The sequence below is a fragment of the Canis lupus genome, chromosome 4, assembly GCF_048164855.1.
Source record: "Canis lupus baileyi chromosome 4, mCanLup2.hap1, whole genome shotgun sequence".
NCBI lineage: Eukaryota > Metazoa > Chordata > Mammalia > Carnivora > Canidae > Canis > Canis lupus.
The window spans coordinates 77849762-77867754 of NC_132841.1; the positions used below are offsets into that span (position 1 = coordinate 77849762).

Consider the following 17993-nt stretch of genomic DNA (forward strand, 5'->3'; position numbering starts at 1 on the left):
ACGGAGCCTGATGTGGGACTTGATCCCGGGTCTCCAGGATCAGGCCCTGGGCTGAAGGTGGTGCTAAACCGCTGAGCCACCTGGGCTGCCCCTATAGAATGTTTTTCATATATTTGCCCTAAATTCATGTGGTATGCATGATTTTGAATTGAAATTTAAGGTATTTTTGCCACTGTACTGAGGCCAGGCTTAACCTGATAACTTACTATCAGTGATGCAATTCATTCTTTTGCATTACTATCACCAATATTGTCCTGTTTCTCAGACATGTGCTCCAAACTTAGATCTTTGCACTGGTTGTCCTTTTGCTTGAAATACTTTTCTCCACATATCTGTCTGGAAAAAACCTTTACCCCCTTTAATTCTTTCCTCAAATGTCATACATTCAAGGAGGTCTGCATTGACCCCACTTAAAAATGTTCTCTGGACGTTTTCCATCTTTTCCCAAGCCAGGCACTCCCAGTTTACCTTACTTGGAAATAACTCAATTAATTTTTACTATGGCATTATCATTAGTTATCATAATATATAAGTTACTTATTTTGTACCAGCATTATTTATTGTCTTTATACTCCAGAAGACAGAAATAATTTATTTTGTTTATTGATGTGTCCCACATGCTTAGAAGAGGTCCCAGCATATAGTTGGGAATGAGTATGTATAAGTTAAATGAGTAAACCAACTTAGGAATGAATGAAAGTATCAGTGAAACCTTAGATTCCCTAAGACATGCTAGAACTTTTTTATTAAAAATGAAAACGTAGGGACACCTAAGTGGCTCAATCGGTTAAGCATCTAAATCTTAGTTTCACCTCAGGTCACCATCTCCTGAGTGGTGGGGTCACGCCCAGCACTGGGCTTCCTGCTCAGTGGGGAGTCTGCTTGGGGGTTCTCTCCCTCTGCCCCTCCCTCTACTCATGCTCGCTCTCTCTCTCAAATAAATAAATAAATCTTAAAAAAATGAAAATGCAGATTAATGTTTTGGTACACTTTTGGAATAATCAAAGATAATGAAAAAGATCAGATGTTAGCCATAATGTACCACAGAACAATTTTGGAGAGCTGAAAGAAATAAATATCTACAAGAGTAATTTCTTTCTATGAATAGGTAGAAAGAATACACAAATTTAGAGAGCATGTGAGTGATGTATTACTTTTATTGCTTTATGCCAAAGTGTATAATTTAATTTCTACCTTTAAAAAAATCAGACCACCTTGTTGCTTTTTACCCTTAACCAGATAGAACTGTGGGTTGTATTTCAGAATTTACATACCTTATTTTTAAAATTTTATTTTAGCAGTTCTGCAAAGCTTTCATAGCTATAATTCTTTTTTTTTTTCTTTTTCCTCTACAATATTCAGTTGAAAACACACACCCTTCTTTTACCTTGTCTAGAGGTTGTGTTCAGGCAAAAAAGGCCAACCTTCTAGTTAGATTTCCAAGGTGAAAGCACTTAAGGTATCTAAAGTCTTTCTAAAAATCAATAATCAATTCAAGTCAAAATTAGTCTAGGGGCACCTGGGTGGCTCAGTTGGTTAAGCGTCTGCCTTAGGCTCAGGTCATGATCCTGGGATCAAGTCCCATATCCCCCTCCCTCTGCCTGCTCCCCCTGATTGTGCCTGTTCTGTCTCTCTGTGTCTGACAAATAAATAAAATCTTTTTAAAAATTAGTCTGAAAACCATTAGTTTAGTACTGTATTCAAGAAATATTGGAGCTCCTGGGTGGCGCAGTCAGTTCAGTGTCCGACTCTTGCTTTCGGCTCAGATCTGATATCAGGGTCTTGGGACTGAGCCCCATGTCGGCTCCATGCTCACTCAGTGCCTCATCTGCTTGAGTTTCTCTCTCCCTCTTCTTCTGTCCCTCCATACTGCACTCTCTCTGAAATAAATTAATACATCTTAAGACAAGAAAAGAAAAATACTTACCCCCTCCCCATTGTAAGTCCAGCCCAGCTTATTGGTTCATGAGTAAAGGAACAGATAATTATTTTTTCTGCTAAATACCAAATAAAATATTTGACTGGAATTTATAGGTCTAGTATTAGAAAAAGAAGAAAAATATCTTTACACACTACAGCTACATTCAGATTGGTGAAATGATAGGGAAAAGCAAGGGAAATGGTAGTCACGTCTCCTATCAGAAAAGATCTCACAGGTATTGGCTCATGACTGGAATTGCAGATGGACTGTATACACTTTTAAGATTCTCTATTCTTCTCTGTAACTCTTTCTCTATCCCTCCAAGTTAAATATATAGAATGTACCATTGAGATCACTGTTAAGGCATAAGGAATTTGATTCTCTCTATTCCCCTGAATAGTATAAGTATTGGTTGAGGGTACCCTTGAAGGCTATAATTTTCTTGAAATTCCACCCCATACAACAAACTGCAATCAATCTCCCAAGGTTTCAAATAAGGTCCTATTTCCCCTCTTGTCTTTCTGGGGCAGTAGTATTTTGTAAAAGGGCTGGGGGGAAAATATTTGCAACACAGTTAAAACTTGATCCTGAATACTATTTATTATCTCATAAACATTGACGGCTTGTATTTCACCAAATTCCTATGTTGAAACCCTTAAACCCCAGTGTGACGGTATTAGGAAGCAGGTCCTTTGGGAGGTAATCAGGTCAGTAGAATGGATCCCTTGTGAGGGGATTAGTGTTCTTAGAAGAAGAGAGCTTACTTTCTGTCTCCTCTTTGCCATGGAGGACACCAGAAGGCAGCCATATGCAAACCAGAAAACAAATTCTCACTAGACACCATATCTACCAGCACCTTCATCTTGGGCTTCTTAGCCTCCAGAAGTGTGAGAAATGTGTTTGCTGTTTCAATTATACAGCCTATGGTAATTTGTTAATAATGGCCTGATCTAACTAGGACAGTGGCCATATTTGCATTTGATTCAGCAGATTTTAAAATCAAGATATCCTAAGTAAAAAAATAAATAAATAAATAAACAAACAAACAAATAAATAAATAAATAAATAAAATAAAAATAGATCAGCCCTCTTCACTTCCCCTTCCTGCCCAACCTTAAAGTAAAAAAAAAAAAGACAAAAAAGAAATCCTCAATCTAGAATTCAATCCTTTGGCAGTACTGGCATAAAGTTACAACTCTACATGTATAAATTGTGGAGTGTAATATGATCTGCAGAGCCAGAAAACTCAAAGTCAAGTAAATTTGCATCAACGTGAGATGACTAAAAAAAATGCAGTATATTGTATCATGGAATAATATGCCTTTTTAAAAATAGTGAGTTTCTTCTGAATTTATTGACTGGAAGAGGCTTCCATGATTATTTAAATGACAAGAGTAAGTTGTAACGAAATGTATCTATAGATGTTCCTCACCTTATGATGTGATTATGTCCCAATAAACCCAACATATATTGACAACATTGTAAGTCGAAATGTATTTAATACACCTAGCCTATCAAACATCATAGCTTAGTTTAGGCTATTTTAATTGCGCTCAGAACACTTACCTTAGCCTACAGTTGGGCAAAATCATCAAACACAATGACTATTTTATAATTAAGTGTTGAGTATCTCATGTAATTTACTGAACACTGTACTGGAAGTGAAAAATACAATAGCTGTATGGATACAGAATGGGTACAAGTGTATCAGCTGTTCACCTTGAGGATTACGGGGCTGAGGGGAGCTGTAGCTTGCTGTTGTCCCGCCTCATGAGAGAGTATCGTACCACACATTGCTAGCCTGGGAAAAGATAAAAATTAAAAATTCAAAGTATGGTTTCTAATGAACGTGTATTAATTTTGCACCATCATACAACTGAAAAATTATAAATTGAGTCATTGTAAGTCGGGGACTATCTGTACAGTATTATATCTTGATGTAAATCACAAATGAATAAGCAAAGTCTGAAACTTAGATAATTGTATAATCATGAAGACAGATTTGGAAGGGGAACTATTAATCTGGTACCACTTTATAGAAAGGACATAGAAAAGGGAAAGAAGAGGGAAGATGTAGGTTAGATTATAATAAAACAAGTAACTGAGCACCTCAAAATTATACAGCCACACAGGTGATGTATAAAATTGCAAAAATTTAAATAAGCACATGTATGTTTATATACATACATATGCATGCCATGAGGTTTTGGATGGATTAATTTTATTACCTCCAAACATGTAATTTTCAGCTAATTAAAAATTGTACATTTATTTTTAATTAACATAAGACTGTTGATGGGAAGAAAACGTGAGCCATCTTATGTAGTGCAATCTCATTTATTCAATGTATATGATGGAGAATTTATAAGTTCTCTTTAGCAAATTATATTTTTAATTTATGTCTTAAGTAATATAAGTAAAAATAAAATATTACTTCACTAAAATTCAAAAAAATAAGGAAAACCTATGAAAATTGAGAGTAATTCTTTTGGGGACAATAGTGATTCATGGTTAAAAGGAACCAATGTGCCGTTTTTAGTTAAAAACATGGTTCAGGCACAGGCAGTGATATATGGCCCTTCTCTCCTCTAAACATTTTAGTTTTTATGTGCCTGTTAAAGGTGGTTCATCATGGAATGTTAAGTGTAAATCTGTAGTCATTAAATCACATCATCTTAGAGTTCAACTAGTTTTTCTTCTATTTTTTAATTTAAATGATTTTGAACAATTTTCTTAGTTTCCTGAACTACAAATTCTGTATTTTTAAAATCATTTTTTGTAGAAGTCTTCTCAAAGTAACATCGCCGTATCCCTTTTTCCAACTGCAGGGCTGAAAGATTCCCACCTGCCTTTGCTGTCACCACACCTCATTTGAGATCCCTTGTTCCCCAATGCCTGGCTTCCAATATATACAGAAAAATGAACAAGAGAAAGAATTAATAGCACTTGAATCAGACACTGAGATATTACAAGTCTACAGCGGTCTTCTGGGGCTTAACATGTCAAGATACCTTTTAAATTTGCTGATTCAAAGCCCAAACAAAATCCCCTTTCACCAGCAAATGCTTAAGATATCTGCCATCCATCCCCTGCCTGCTCCCAACTTCCCTCAGACCAGCAACGGGTCCAGGCAGGCAGTTTTAAACAAATGACAGAATAATTGAATAAATTATTATAAATTCATCCTTCCCTTCAATTCTTATATAATCTCATAGAATGGGAAAGAAGGTTGAAAGGTGATAAATATTCACGTGTTAGGCTAAGTATTTCCAAGTGGAATGAAAAGTGAAGGTGCATTGTCATACAAGAATTTCACATCCTAGCACTCCCATCCCTGCAGTTAATCTCTGGAATAGTATTTAGTTCAGTATAAAATGATATTCAGCCTTTTTCTTGGTTATTACCCTATTAATATTATTAGTAACACTTAACTCAGTATCCCATTATTCAAAATTGTTTGAGGTAGTAAAGGTCAGATTGTATGTATGGCTCCATACAAGGACTGCAAAGGTTCTGGCTCTGACTAGACTACTCTGGTCTTTCATCTCTTTGGTTGGAAGAGTTTTGTTGAAATCCTTCTTTATAGGATACAAGCATAGCCAATGCACTCTAAATTTAGCAGGGCTAAATCTAGGCCAGGAAAAATTCTAAGAGTATATGATCAAGTTTTTGGATGCTAACTCTGGATAATCAGCATATATCACTAAGTAATTTTGTGAAGAATAAGTTAATATGCATAGAATTTTAAGTATAATGCCCAATACATAGTAAGTGACAAATTATGATGATGATGATGATGATGCTATTGATTTAGTGACAATATTACAGTGACTCTCAAATGTTTTTGGTCTCAGGGACTCTTATACTGTTAGATATTATTGAGGATCCAAAAGGGCTGATGTTTATGTGCATTTTATCTACCAGTACATACTGCATAAGCAATTGAAACAGAAAATTTCAAGATATTTATCCATTTTAAAATCTCAAAAATACTTGATTACATCTTAACATGAATGATATACTTTTTTAATGAAAAATAAGCATCTTTAAAAAATTATTTAGTTAGATGTTAAATTAGCTTTCTTCAGATAGATATTTCAGTAGGATATATACACATACATACATATATAGAAATAGACTTACTATGAGCGATTGGCTCATGGAATTATAAAGACTGAGAATTCCTATGGTCTGCTGTCTGCTGGAACCCCAAGAAAGCCAGTGATATAGTTCCCCTCCAAACCTGGAGGCCTGAGAACCATAGAAGATAATGGTACAAGTCCCAGTCTGAGTCTGAGTCTGAGTCTGAAGGTTCAAGCACCTGAACACCAGTGTCCAATATCCTCAGGCAAGAGAAGACCTATGTCCCAGCTTGTGCAGATCCAAATTGGTCTTTCCTCTGTCTTTTTGATCATTTCAAGCCCTCCGTAGACTGGATGATGACTACCTACATTGGTGACAGTGATCTAATTTACTTAGTCTACTCATTCAGATGCTAATCTCTTACCAAAACATCCTCACAGACACTCCCACTAATAATGTTTTATCAACTGTCTGAACATCCCTTAGCCCAGTCAAATTGACACATAAAATTAACCATCGCAGAAATGAGCTTGCTTTACATATTCTTTTCTTTTTTTTTTTTCTTGGTTGGTTCAGTGCTATTCAATAGATATACAGGGCAAGACACAAATATTAGCCATATGTACAACTTTAAATCTTCCTGTATTTACATTTTAAAAAAAGAACACATGGCATTCATTGTAATATGTTTTATTTTCAATATATCCACATTATTTTCAATTCAACATTTAATTAATATAAAGAATTATTATGATGTTTTACTTTTTTTTTTTTTTTTCAAATACAAAATCTTTAAATCCAGTAGTTGTATTATACTATAGCTCATCTCAGAATTTGTCACAGTGTATGTGCTCAATGGTCATATGAAGATAGCGGCTACACAGCATATGTGCTCCAGGGCCATATGAAGATAGTGGGTACACAGTGTATGGGCTCCATGGCCATGTGAAGATCGTGGGTTCTCAATGTATGGGCTCCAGGGCCACATGAAGATAGTGGATACACAGTCTATGTGTTCCAGGGCCATGTGAAAATGGTATGTGCTCAATGACCTGAACAGCGCAGGCTTGGTTTAGTGAAAGAAAACTATGTTCAGTCTGATGTTAGTATCACAGACCATGTAGCTTCCCAAAATCTTCTTTATACTCATGAGAGAAATGAGAATAAAAAGATAATAATTTATAATTATTATGAAATTTGATCTGAGAGACCTGCAATTGTCTCGGTGAAGGAGGTGGAGGTCTACAGATGGCACTTGGAGCAGCCCTGCTGCACTGAAAATGTGCATTGATTCCTATGAATTTTGAAGGTGTTAAGTGGGTCCTTCTTCCTACTTCTTTACCCCTATTCAGTGGGGACAGAAATAGACTGACCTCCCAGCTACCATGTGGTTCTCAGGACACCCATCGAAGTGGTTGAGTTGGGAATGAGAGGTTGTACCGATTCTGTGCTAGATCTGCCTAGCTGTCAGGCCAACCTAGGAAATAGAAAACTTTTCCATGAAGCTGCTGCCTTCTTCAGGTTTATATTGGAAATGCTCATGTTTTCTTAACTCTTGCATGGGTGGGGTTTTTTAAAAACTTGCCTGGGTCCTTTGTTTGTTTGTTTTAATCTTAGTCGTCTTTAAGGAGCCTCAACCCTAAAGCATCCCTCATCCCTATTCACAGTCTGCCCTGTAGGTGGGAGAAGACAATGGTCCTCTTTTTTTTTTTTTTTTCTGTTATTTTAATTTAAATTTTTTTAAATTTTATTTTAATTCCAGTGTAGTTAATGTAGTGTCATATTAGTTTGAGGTGTAGCATACAGTGATTCAATGATTTCATACATTACCCTAATCTCATCATGACAAGTACACTCCTTAATCCCCATCACCTGTTTTACCCATGCCCTGACCACCTCCCCTCTGGTAGCCATCAGTTTGTTCTCTATAGTTAAAAGTCTGTTTTCTTGGTTTCTCTCTCTCTCTCTCTCTCTCTCTCTTTTTTTCCTTTGCTCATATTTTTCCCCCTTAAATTCCACATATAAGTGAAATCATATGGTATTTGTCTTTCTCTGGCTTACTTCACTTAACATTATACTCTCTAGCTCCATCCACAAATGGCAAGAGTTCATGCCTTTTTATGGCTGAATAACATTCCATTGTGCATATGTTATATGTATACCATGTCCTCTTTATCCAACAATGGGCCACTTTCTAGAGTTTCACATTCAATTCAGTGTTCAAAGCTAGTTGTCTCTCTCTCTTCTCTCTCTCTCTCCCTCTCCACTCTACCACACAGGTAAATATTAAACAATTTCTGAGGGCAAAGTAATCCATTCTCTCTATAGTGTCCTCTTTAATTAAACACTATTGTTTTCAGCTAAAGTTTAGGCTCTGAATCCCTCAGCCTTTGGTTTTCACCAATCTCTACTTCTTCAAAGTCAAAGGCACCTTTGTCTTTACTGCTTCTGACCAAAATTTACTTGGCTCTAAATTGTCTCTTTTCATCCTTTGTCTTCCTGTCTCTTGTTCCAGCCCTGCCCCGAAGGCATTGAACACAGAGGTGGTCTAGTTATCATCTAAATAAGAAAAAGGGCGGCAGCCCCAATGGCCCAGTGGTTTGAGGCCACCTTCAGCCCTGGGTGTGATCCTGGAGACCCAGGATCCAGTCCCACGTTGGGCTCCCTGCATGGAGCCTGCTTCTCCCTCTGCCTGTGTCTCTACCTCTCTCTCTCTGTGTCTCTAATGAATAAATAAATAAAATCTTAAAAATATAAAGAAATAAATAAGAAATAGGTTAAAAAGAAAGAAAAAAAAGCTAGTGAAGGAAAATTAGGGAAAAAAGATACACTAACTATGAGGAACACTTGAATTGATATCTCTGGATTTCAGCCTACCACAGAAGTAAAGTTAATACTACATGGTTTCTATTATTTTCTTTTAATGAGTTTAATGATCAAAAGAGTATCATAAGAAAATCCCATAAATAAAAATGAAGAAGTCCTGTTTTAAGGAATCCAACTTTCTTATGTTTGCCAAGTACCATTTTGTAAGGACTAAAGTTAAAAAAAAAAGAGGCTTAAATCTCCCTGATAATAAGGGAAGAAATCCCCCTCCTTCCTTATTCTTAGGTCATTTACTTTAGAAAACTTAAGTACTTTCTCCACTTTTTTGAAATGTATGTAAATCCTTTTGAAAGTGAGATAGAACTTTTGTCAGCACGAGGTCCCAAGAACATTTTTCTCAAGGATGAAGAAGCCATCTCTGAAATGTAACCATCATAGGGGATAGAACTTCTCTCTCTCAATTTCTGTGTGAGTAGGAGCCAACTTCTTCGATGTACACCTGGGCTCCAAGCTGCAGAACCACCTCCTCTCATAAAGATATGAGCCGTTTATTTGGCTCATACATAAAGCCAATTAATTAACACAAATGGCCATGCAATGAAGACTGTGTGTGGTGTGGATGGATGACTGTGGTGTTGTCAAATCCTCTTGAGGACTAACTGCTTATCTTGAGAACATATATGCAAAGGGCTGTACCTGCTTGGCTATATAGAAGCCAGTATACAAAAAGTATTTTTGTATTTTTAATATCTTAGCAGATTGCCTGTTAGGTGCATCACATTCTGGTTTAATGCTTATTCAATAATAATAACATGTTTTTTTTCCTAATTCCCTTGTTAAGAAGATTTCTGGAGCGGGAGAAAATTTTTTAAATTATATTTCCTCTGTATTTTGCCTTAACAATAACAACAACAAAAGAAAGAGAGAGATGGAGAGACAAAAGCTAGACAAAGGCCAACACTGTTATAAATTATAGGTTAATAAACCATGCTATTCGGCGCTATGTGTGTTGCAACTGCCTGGCTGATAAGCAGCACGGATATGAATTGAATCAAGGCCACCTTTCCTGCTGGGCTGTGCTCCATGCACAGAGGTGGCTGTACTGATGTGCCAGGAGAAAGGCAGAAAATAGTCTGAGCTCTCACTGAACGCCTAGAGAATGAGTGAGAATACTAGGAACATTATATCAAAACATGATAATTATAAAACTGAACCGATTCCCAGACAAAATGGGCAAATACTGAACTCTCAAGTGGCATGGCTTTCTTACGTGAAGGCGGTTCCATGAACACAGCTCCTAGCAGAGGATAGTTAGCACATCTTGGGGAGAAGAAGCAAGCTTAGCATTTGAGAAGTTTGTACCAAAGCTAGGTGCTAGAAGAGTGAACTAACATCTGTCAATATTGTGGATAATACGTTATGAACACTTTTCTCAAACAACTAAATTACTAGATAGATGATGACAGATGATAGATGATAGATAGATAGATAGATAGATAGATAGATAGATAGATAGATAGAGTTGTAGGTACTACCATGGAGGTATCACAGCATAGCCTACTTTCAGCCAACTTTCTTTTCTCTTTTTTTTTTTTTTTCTCAAAGATTTTATTTATTCATGAGAGACACATAGAGAGAGAGGCAGAGACACAGGCAGTGGGGGAAGCAGGCCCCTCTCAGGGAGCCCAGTGAGGGACTTGATCCCCGACCCAGTGATCATGCCCTGAGCTAATGGCAGACGCTCAACCTCTGACCCACCCAGGCGTCCCTCAGCCAATTTTCTAACTGAATCCTGGAGACCAAGAACTATCATTTGATAACACAGAGGATTGTAGGATGGAAGATAAAACTTGGGACTGAAAAAAATGAGAGGTTTAAGCTGGGGCCACAGAGGAATACAACCTATATGCAGAGATGGACAAGAATGTATCCTCACCACGCAAAAGAGTATAGTAAGATTTGTCTGCCTTGAAATGATCACAGATGGGATAAGAAGATAAATTAGAAATTTAAAATCCTAAGTGAGCCCTCCTGTGGGTTTGCAGTCCAAATTCACCCTCATGAGAGCAATTTGTAGAGCCTTCAGATAAGAAGCAGTATCAAATATACATTTTCTCTAGAGGGAATTAAGTTCAAGCCCAGCGTTAAGTAGAGATAAAATTCTAAGGAGAAGAAAGCACTCACAGAAAAATCTTTTTTTTCTTCAAAATGCAGCACAGGAGACCCGAACCTGACCAAAGTCTGAACGCAGCTAGCCAGCCAAGCCCAGGCTAAATAGCCCAAAACATATCCAAATATGAAAATTAATATTCACAGATCCACAAAGATGACAATTAATGTGTGCTCCTGCTATATATCATTTTTCACGGTACTTCAGATCTCATCCTCCTATAATACACATGAAAACAATTTCAAATCTTCAAATACTTGACTATAATGCTAACTCATGCGTACGATCCCATAGAATAGACACACCACATTTGTTTTTCAAACCTTTCCAAATTAATGGGCTTCTATTTTGTTCTCTATTTGGCGAATGGCTCCGTTTTTCACTTTTTTATTTTCACTCTGCATTTTCTTCATTTTTCTGATATAGAATGGAATGTTCCTAAATTATGCCATATTGTCTTTTACTGTATGTCCTTTTAAATTTTCTAATGTCATCTTCCAGGCCTTCGGCAGTTTTGATTCAATTACTCAGTGTTTTTTATTGGGTATTTTTTTTTCATGTTAATTTCTAGGAGTCTGCTTCTTCGCATTGAGGATTTTTCTTCTTTTATAGATGTAACATCTTAATTTTGCAGACACTAATTAGATAGTTTTGAAGTACTCACCACCACTAGTTTACTTGCTACATGGTGAGGATAGATAATAACATAATTTATGTATCTAAGACTTGCCTTTAAAAAGGAAATTCTGTTTTAATCACCTCCTATTCACCCTATCGGCAATGGAAGGCTTCCCATACTGGCAAGGTGAGATTGGCAGCAGTTTTTTAGTTGGGTAAACTCAGAGACTGGAAGAGGAGGACACAGTGCACCGTGCAGGGTTATGTGGGAACCGCACCCAGGAACAGTGTGAACAGCCCGGGTCTCTGGGAGGCAATCTTCATAGTAACGAGAGGAAAAAGTGGCTGAAATAAAGATATAAAGTAAAACAACAAAAGGGAGATTGTTTAGTTGATTTGTCTTAGCATTTAAAGCAAACAAAAAACAACTAGAACACTTATTGAACTAATATTTAAATCTCTATTCACATGTATGTATTATTTCTGTAAAATATCCATTGTGAACTTGTAATAGTTTTAATTAACTTTAGTGTGTTAATGTGCTTGAAAACATATATCAATGGAACGAGACTGAGATAGAGACATAAATAACATCAACTTTTCTAGGCACATTACTAGTAAGCATGCCCTTAATTAACTTTTACATTTAAAGATTATGGAATGTTTTGCACAGATTTTAAGCAATGCCGATTGTGCACACGTGCACACACACACACACACAAACACAATCACTCATTGGTTTACTGAACAAGTTAATGCAATATTTAATAAATATTTAATAGGGGCACCTGGGTGGCTCAGCAGTTGAGTGTCTGCCTTTGACTCAGGTTGTGATCCCGGGGTCCAGGATCGAGGCCCACATTGGGCTCCTTCAGGGAGCCTGCTTCTCTCTCTGCCCGTGTCTCTGCCTCTGTGTCTCTCATGAATAAATAAAATCTTTAAAAAATATATTTAATAAATAGTTTTTGAGTGATATGCCAGTCCTCAAGAGGAATATAGCCACACTCTGTGTGCTCATGACACAAACAGGATAGACATGAGCATGCAAAAACTTAATAGAACCTTTTGATGAGACTAAACATGAGCCATAGGTTGTGGGTGTATGTGTGTAAGATACAAATGATTGTAGTTAAAATCAGTTATATATAAATATTTTGGTATTTAGTTTATAATTGCTAAAACTATATGGGAGATATTAATTTTCAGAAATATATTCTGAGTAATTCAGTTAAGCATATCTTGACCAATGTTTTACTACATAGCATATAATTATGCAAAAACATGTAGTTTAGCTTTGTGGAAATTATTATATATTTTGTTTTGTATGTTTTGCTTAGGAATTTTTTCCCTGCACATTTAAATTATGCCATTTTTTCCCCATGACACTGCATGTATATCTTATTCTTTCTAATAGCTGCATACTGTTTTGCAGTTTAAAGTATTATAATTTATCTAGTCCCTATAAATGTGATGGTTATATCGGCTGCTCCTATCTATTTATATTTTAAAACAAAGTTAAATAAAAGATTATCTGACTCTTTCTGCCTACACGCAGATATTTCTCTAGGACAGATAGCAAAATGTGGGATTATCAGGGTAAGTATAATTTTTTTACTGTCTTTTTTTCCCCTTCAATTTTCAATTTTCTCTGGGATTTTTCTTGTTCCTTCTCTTTTCGGCTACTCTTGCTGGTGAGTGTTTTGTGACATTGTTCTTTAATTCTTTATTCTTTGAATAAAGAATTTGTTTAATTAATTTAGATGGTAGCACATGTGCTTTAAAATGTACATTTTGAAGTTACTTGTCTCAAACAAATTATTCCTTGAAATAGAAGTCCAGCTGTAGAGAGATACAAATGAATGGACTTTGCAAAATGTCAGGCTCTTATTAAAATAGTTGAAAGTATGGGCGGCCAGAATTTACCTTAATTGCAGGTTTGAAATCAGGCCCCAGCTGCTTTCAAGACTCTGATCCATTCAAATCCACCATTCCCCACTGCTAAAATTTAAGACAAGATGTGATGTAGCCTCATGATAAACATTTGGAGGTTGATGGATGAAGGAAGAGGAGTCAATAATGCCTAAATTTTATAATTTTCCATGGTGCTCAAAACAGGCCACCCTCCGGGATATCTTCTAATTCACTCCTTTAAATAAATACCAGGGCCCTTAAACTCAGCAGGAATATTGTATTTCACACAATCTTATGAACTTGGTTTTCTGAGAGCTGCATGGTTTTGTTCATTACCACTGAGAAAGGCCACTGGGGTGTGGTAATAAACAGAGGAAGGCATTTGCCAAATCTAAGTGGCCTCAGATTTATTTCTTGAGCTTCAGAAGCATGATCAGTGAACCACATAAAATGATCTGTGGTTCTTCTTTGGGCCCCACAACGATACCAGCATATAGAAAACAAAGTTCATAGAAAAAAGGAAAGCCTTCTGAATGGTTACTTTGTAGTGATTCTCAATCTTGGCTGAACCTTGAAATCATCCTCCCAAGGATTTCAAAATATCGATTCCCAGGCCTTATTCTAACCATTTGATTCAGAATCCCTGGTGTTAGGTACCAGGTAGCAATACATTTTATACTTATCTGATGACTCTAGTGCACAGCTAGCTTGGGAATCATAGACTATTGGTTTGTGGATAAAGAACCAGCCACCTGCTTGGGAGAGTTAGAAAATCTATATCAAGTAATTATGACTTTTCTCCAAGTGAATAATTTAATACATTTCCCTTTGGAAAAGTGTTGCCTTTATTGGATTTGAGGTATGTATTCGTGCATGTGCTTGTAAACGTGTGTGTGCGCATGTGTACCCTTTGTCTATGCTTTCTTTGGGAGGATAAAATTATAACAGTTTTTGCAATTTTTTTTGTACACTAGGATCCCGAACCCATACCAAGTTTTTTGAAGATTTAGGTTTTCTAGTTTTGTCCTCAGGAAAATACTTAGGGCCATATATTCCTTCAAAACTTTCTATCTGTAGAACGGGAAGATAAAGGTAGACTGGCTTAGTTCATCTCAAAAATATACAGTAACTCCATCATTAGTGTAATAATTAAAATAGCTCTATAATTATGATAGTGAATGTCATATTGTCTACCGTTCTTTTCTATAACTCGGAGAAACTACTATGTATTTGCATATTTGTAACAGTGGCTTTTTTTCTTAGGCTTATTTTTCATTATATAACACTAGCCAACTTATGCTTTTTAGTACCTCACCAAACTTTCTAGATTGGACATGACACTCCATCCTATATTATTTTGTCATTACTCTTATCAAAGTATGTATTTACATTTTTAAAATTTTATTGCAATTTCAATATTAGATTTAATTCAGAAATGCATACATGTGCATCCACTATCTTAAAAGGAAAAGATTCTTATGGTGTTTCGTTGACTTTAAAACATTTATTTATTAAATATTTATTAATGCAGTTGAAATAATATATGGTTTTACCTCACATCCAAAACCATGTCAGAAATATTTTTATAGGGAGAATATTGACCTCATCAATAACTGAAGTCAATTGTAAGATGTGAAAAATATCTGGAAAAGGGTTTGTTAGCAGACCTCATACTTTATGGTGAAAGGTTGAAAACCTTCCTCTTATGATGGAGAATGATATAAGGGAGCACACTATTCCCACTTCTTTTTAACTCTGTAGGGGCTGGTCCTATTCATTTCATAGAGACAAGAAAAGCAAATTATTTTCATTCTATAATTTTAATATGGAATTCCAAAAAAAAAAAGAAATACAATATTAAATTATTTAGAGAGTAGAAAAAATAAATTCAGAATACATATACAAAAAAACCCCCAAACAATTCCACTTCAGTACTTCAACAATAGCTAGGAAAAAAAATAAATCTGAATATAAGTTTGATAAGGCATTTATGGAAATAATTATAAAATGTGATTTAAAATATAAACAAAGAGATAAATGGAGATAAATCAAAATTATAGATCTCAGCCTTCAAATTTGTCTATAGTGATATCATTAACATGCAATCCTTATAAAAGTTGCAATTGTTTGGAACAACTTGATAATCTGACTAGATTTATATCAAGGAGCAAAGGTCAAAAATATCAAATCCTAAAGAAGTATAAAGATATCAAAAACTTAAAAAATATATCAAAAGCTTTATCAAGATTAATAATGAAGGTAAAGTAATTAAAATACAGTATTGAAGCAGAGATTGAAAACTGAACAACAGTACAGAATCAAGAGGCCATGGAGAAACTGACACATATATTTAAATTTGGTTAGAGTCTGCATTTGGTTATTTATTACTACCTTTAAATCTGCTACAAAATTTAGTGGCTTAAACCAATATCCGCTTTATTTGTTCAAAAATCTGTAGATTGATCTCATTCTACTTCACCTGGTATGGATGAAGTTACAGGAATGACTGGAAGTCAAAATATTCTCACTCATGGCTTGGAGTTGCTATTGTCTGGCAGATGACACCTCAACTGAGACTGTCAGTAGAGAGTCTGGTTTACCTTCTTCTGAGCCTCTCTGCAAAGATACTTGGGTTTCCTTTCAGTATGGTGGAGGGAGGAGGAAGAGGTTCCCAAAAGGGGTATTCCTCAGTGAAAATAAGATCTGCAGGTCTCTGAAGGAATCAACCTCAGAATTAAACAGCAAGACATTCCATTCATTTTTTTGTTAGAACAGCTCATAGGACCAGCTAAGATCAAAAGAGAAGGAAAGTAGATTCCCCTTCTTGATGGGGGAGAGGGGGAGTGTGGTTACATCACAGAAGAACACCTCAATATCCTACTGGCTGTTGTACATCACTGGAGAAATAATAAGCTTTTTAATAAATTGTAATAGGACAATTGATGTTCCTTAGGGGGAGAATCAAGATAAAACTTTAGATCCTTGGTTCTAGATCCATAATGAGACATCACAATGAGGGTGATGTCACAGTGATCATAAAAACATAATAGATGTTTTTAAGTCATATGACCTGACAAAAGACAAATAATATAAGCAGAATTACTATAAAAATTAATAAACAAAATACCAAAAGAAAAAAAGAGATTAATAGAAATTCTGTAAAATTAAAGAACAAATGGCCTACAAATATTTCAAAAGATAGTCAGCTTTACCATCAATTATGGGGATGCCAATCAAAACTATAAAGATGTTCACCTTTGTATGCATGAAATTGAAAGAAAAAAAAAGCAGAGATATATTTACAAATGTGGTGGGACCTCTATCTCCATTTTTTCCTTGAGTTTTCCTTTTTTTTTTTTTTCCTCAACTGGAAGGATTTTTTAGGCACCATTTGATTCCACTTAGAGGTCAGAATAAAGGGTATAAAAGGCATACACTGGATTTGATCTTCATTTCAAGGCTGAGTTCTTTTTTTTTTTTTTTTTTTAAGATTTTATTTATTTGACAGAGAGAGCACACAAGCAGAGGGAGCAGCAGGTAGAGGTAGAAGGAGAAGCAGGCCTCCCCACTGAGCAAGGAGCCTGATACAGGATCCAATCCCAGGACCCTTGAATCATGACCTGAGCTGAAGGCAGACGCTTAACTGACTGAGCCACCCAGGCATCCCTCAAGGTTGAGTTCTAATGATGTTTATAGTTCAAAGGCATTCTGACTTGCATCTTTTCTTAGCTGCTTATTCCAAACATATACAAACTCGAATCACTGGACCTTCTGTATTCTCTTTCCTTTCTTCATCCAAACCAGGCAGTTCTTTTCTGCACTCATCCCTTTCTGGCATCCCTTTCTGAAATGTAACCCATTGAAATCAATGCACATTATGCCACTAACATCCTGTTTTACAAACTCTCCTGCTAGTGCTAGGCCTTTATAGGTATATCACCTATCTTTAAATTATTTTAATCAAAAATTTCCCATTGTGTTACATGGATGTTCATCTTTCCAGCTTGCAACCACTCTTTCCTCATTGCCAATTCCTATAATTACTCACACATACATAATGTGTGATAAACACACATCAGTGACAAAAATTATAAAGAAAAACGGGAAGATAATTAATGAGAAAAAACAGTAGCATTATTATTTTTATGGGAGAAGAAAGATGGTGCTATTAAAAAAAACACACGTTTTCTAAGATATGTGACAAATTGTATCCTAGTTGCTAAGTACACGTATTTTTATCTTATATTGTTCTTTAACAGATGCACTTTCAAACACTTTTTGCATATATGCCACAACTTTTTTTTTGCACTTAAAACATATTAGGTGCCTGGATTAGGTAGAGAAGGCCACTCACATTGCTTAGAGAGAAGGTGACTTTGAAAGAGATTAGTGAGGTCTGGATATATCACGTATAAGGTAACTGTTTGGGAAAGATTTTTACTGGTGAAGAATACAAAGATAAAT

At 35.8% G+C, this 17993-nt stretch overlaps 1 long non-coding RNA gene across 1 annotated transcript; it reads right to left on the reverse strand.

Moving 5' to 3' along the window:
- Positions 1-1197: 1197 nt before the first annotated feature.
- On the reverse strand, positions 1198-16506 carry LOC140631633 (uncharacterized). Its single transcript, XR_012029158.1, has 4 exons — positions 16009-16506; positions 11731-11963; positions 3641-3722; positions 1198-1880 (listed from the first exon to the last, which is right to left on the reverse strand). It is a non-coding gene; the product is annotated as an uncharacterized lncRNA (long non-coding RNA).
- Positions 16507-17993: the final 1487 nt, after the last annotated feature.